The following is a 4,252-nucleotide window of genomic DNA, read 5'->3' as shown; positions in this document are numbered from 1 at the left end:
CCAAGACTACCAGCCCAGAGATGGTCCCACCCACAAGGGGCCTCTCCCCCTTGATCACTAATTGAGAAAATGTCCCACAGCTGGATCTCATGGAGGCATTTCCCCCAACTAAAGTTCTTTTCTCTGTGATAACTCCAGCTGTGTCAAGTTAACACAAAACTAGCCAGTACACCTGTCATGCTCAGGTTTGTTTGTTCACAGAATGATCAGCCTGAAGATGTACTCCTTCTTGCCTACCCCAAAAGCTATGTTTTTTGTCTTTGTTCACTTCTTATAGATTACCATTCATAGCCCTTCTCTTGTGCAGCCCTCAAGAATAGAAAGGAAATAAAATAAGTACAGTTGTTTTAAGCCAGTTTGCATATACATTGTTATGCAGCCATAGATTGCCTGTACTATCCCATCTCCACCTCCAGTCCTTAGCTTTGAAGATATTGTCTTCTAAGGTCCTAGATCATCAAACTTTATGTTCTTCCCTAAAACAGGAGGCTGGTATTTTCTCTAGGCTTATTTGACATTGTCAGATATGTATCACCACATTCAGGATTTTTGTTACTCCTACTACCCAGATTCACTCAGTACAGTTCTGATGACAATATGACCCATTGCAGTATCCCATTAAATGCTGTGATAGTGAGGTCCCTGCAGACCAGAATGAAGCAAGTCATCTAATAATATCTGAGTCCTGTCACAAGATAGCAAAGTGCTCTCCAGAGCTGTGGATCTAGCCTGATAATAGAAAAATTGCCTAGCATGTACAAGGTCCTGAATTCAGTGAAATTACAGATGGAAAGGAAGGAATGGAGAGAGAGAGGAAAAAGGGAAGGAGGGAGGAAGGAGAAAAAAGAAAAGGAAAAGAAAAACAAGAAAAATCTGCCCCAGTAGTGCAAAGCAAGCTATCTCTTCAGATGGCCTTCTACAAATACCCAATGCATAAAATTCAACAAAACAAACAAACAAACAGTTGAAAGAATTTCCTGATTAAAGGGCAACAAACTCCAACCTCATAGAGCCCTTTATGAGGGAATACCCCCTTCACTAATACCTCATCTACAGTTTCTTTCTCATTATAATCACAGAGTTCAGTAATAATAACAGAAACAGCCTGGCTTGAAATTCTGAAATGTTTACTGTCTGACATGTTAGAAAGAAAGTTTGCTAGCACTCATTTAGATTAATATGTATGCACCAAATACAAGTATAATGATATACTTCATCAAGAAAAGCAATGTAAACAAGCATACAGTTAAGTCACCATTGGATTCAGTTGCACTATCCACTGTTCTCTAAGAATAAGAATCATCAGATCAGCTCTTTTGTTTTATTTTTACTTGTTTGCCTTAACAGCCACATTTGACAATTAATTGGAAGTATGGTGGGAATCAATGTACCTATGTCTTTCTTGTCTGTAATAAGACACTAATATTTTGTTTTCCTCACAGGAAAAAGTGTGGGTTATTTTCTACATTGTCTTTCAAATATCCCCCTCCTAATCCTTTCTCTCCTAACAATAATCTCTATACTGAAGCCAGTGTAGGAATGTAACCCAGTGTGAGGACATCCATTATCACACTACACTTGAAGTCTGGTGAAAAAATAAATAAGGTGAGCTCAAAATCAGATTCAGTTTAAAACAATATAAAGTTCCATCAAAACTGTTACTTGCCTCTCAAGAATGACAGCTCTAAGACTGATCAAATGATCTCCTACATCCTTTGCAATTACTATAAATTACACCTGTCATCCAGGTAGCTCTCAAATTTGTACTTGTATTTTTTTAATGTTAATTTTAATTAAAATACAAAGTAATGTGTTTGATTGTGAGACTATCATACATATATAACATTGCATCTCACTTTTGCTGGTCTCTGCCCTCCTTCGTCCTCCATCCACCCAGTAATCCTGCTCTTGATACACACACACACACACACACACACACACACACACAGAGAGAGAGAGAGAGAGAGAGAGACAGAGACAGACACAGACACAGACACAGACACAGAGACACAGAAAGACTCACAGCGAGAGTATGTGTGTGTTAAATCAATATTTTGTGTACGAGAAAACATGCAATATTTTGTCTTTATTCCATTATCTTCTCTTGTTCTCCCCTTTCTCCTTCCTTCAGACTTCTTCCTTCCCTGTCATAGTTTCCAGACCACTTTCATGTTCTATGTGTGTATATATTTATATATTATATTTCAATCTAGATTCTGCATATGAGAGAAAACATGGGATTTTTGTTTACCTTAAACATGTTTTACTTAACACAGTGCTTGCAAATGCCATTCTAATTTTTAACCAAAGTAAACTCCACTGTGCATATAAAAGATATTTTCTTTATCTGTTAAACTGTTGAAAACTGTAGCTCCTTCCCTTTCTATGTGTTCAGTCTCTTTCAGAGTTCTCTAGATAGACATGGAACTTGACCAGATGGTTGTAGAGCTGCCTATTTGCTTTCAGGGCCTAATGGAATTGACTCCACTCACAAGTCCTTCTGCCATCAGCACCCAAATGCTGTCTTCCACTTCCTGAAATTTCTTGACCCTGAATTACCATTCACAATCCATTTATGTACCATATCATGTCATAAGACATTTGTGTATTGTTTTTGCCATCCAGTCAATTCCTTTTCTTTGAGATAACTTGTTATCATTTTATCAACTATAAAAGAATAAAGTATAAATAAAAAATAATCCCTATCCTGATTACTTCAAGGAACTCCTGGTCTTTCATACCCACCTTGTATATGATCAGCATTTGGACCAGACTTGCATGATCTCCACAACAATTCTTTTAATTGGCCTACTTTAGAGCCAGATGGTATCATTACCATTGAATCAAACAGGTCCTGGATATCAGGAAGGCCTAGTGATGCCACACCATTTGGGATAAGTCATGGCCATACTCCATGGCCACAAGGTAATAGACTATCAGAGATTGCCCTTGCTTCTAGACCTCTCCGACAACTAGCTCATCTGCTCTGTTTAATGTTAACCATTTCTCTCTGAATGCCCATTGTCTACTCCTATCTTGCATCTGCGTAATCCATACCTCTGTTGTCCACAAGCTTTACCATCCTGACTTTAAGATGTGGCCCTCCTCAATGATACCTTGGTCAAGGAAGAAATAAAGAAAGAAATTAAAGACTTTTTAGAGTTTAATGAAAATGAAGTCAAGGAAGAAATAAAGAAAGAAATTAAAAACTTTTTAGAGTTTAATGAAAATGAAGTCACAACATACCCAAACTTATGGGACACAATGAAAGCACTCCTGAGAGGAAAACTCATATCTCTGAGTGCTGCCAAAAAGAAACTAGAGAGAGAATACACAAGCAGTCTGACAGCACACCTAAAAGCTCTAGAACAAAAGGAAGCAAATTCACCCAAGAGGAGTAGACGGCAGGAAATAATCAAACTTAGGGCTGAAATCAACCAAGTGGAAACAAAAAGAACTATTCAAAGAATCAACCAAACCAGGAGCTAGTTCTTTGACAAAATCAACAAAACAGAAAAACCCTTAGCCAGACAAACTAGAGGGCACCGGGACAGTATCCTAATTAACAAAATCAAAAATGAAAAAGGAGACATAACGACAGATCCTGAGGAAATCCAAAACATCATCAGATCCTACTATAAAGGGCTATACTCAACAAAACTGGAAAACCTAGATGAAATGGACATATTCCTATACAGATACCACGTACCAAAGTTAAATCAGGATCAGATTAAAGATCTAAACAGTCCCATTTCTGCTAAAGAAATAGAAGCAGTTATCAATAGTCTCCCAACCAAAAAAAGCCCAGGACCAGATGAGTTTAGTGCAGAGTTCTATCAGACTTTCAAAGAAGACCTAATTCCAACTCTCCTCAAAGTATTCCACAAAATAGAAACAGAAGGTCCTCTACCCAATTTGTTCTATGAAGCCGCAATTACTCTGATACCTAAACCACACAAATATCCAACAAAGAAAGAGAACTTCAGATCAATTTCCCTTATGAATATTGATGCAAAAATACTCAATAAAATCCTCGCAAACTGAATCCAAGAACACATCAAGTCGATCATCCATCATGACCAAGTAGGCTTCATCCCAGGGATGCAGGGATGGTTTAATATACAGAAATCCATCAACGTAACCCACAATATAAACAAACTCAAGGACAAAAACCACATGATCATCTTGTCAGATGCTGAGAAAGCAGTTGACAATATCCAACACCCCTTCATGATAAAAGTCTTGGAAAGAT

Source organism: Mus pahari, chromosome 10, assembly GCF_900095145.1.
Source record: "Mus pahari chromosome 10, PAHARI_EIJ_v1.1, whole genome shotgun sequence".
Classification (NCBI taxonomy): Eukaryota; Metazoa; Chordata; class Mammalia; order Rodentia; family Muridae; genus Mus; species Mus pahari.
Note: the sequence above shows the minus strand (reverse complement) of the source record.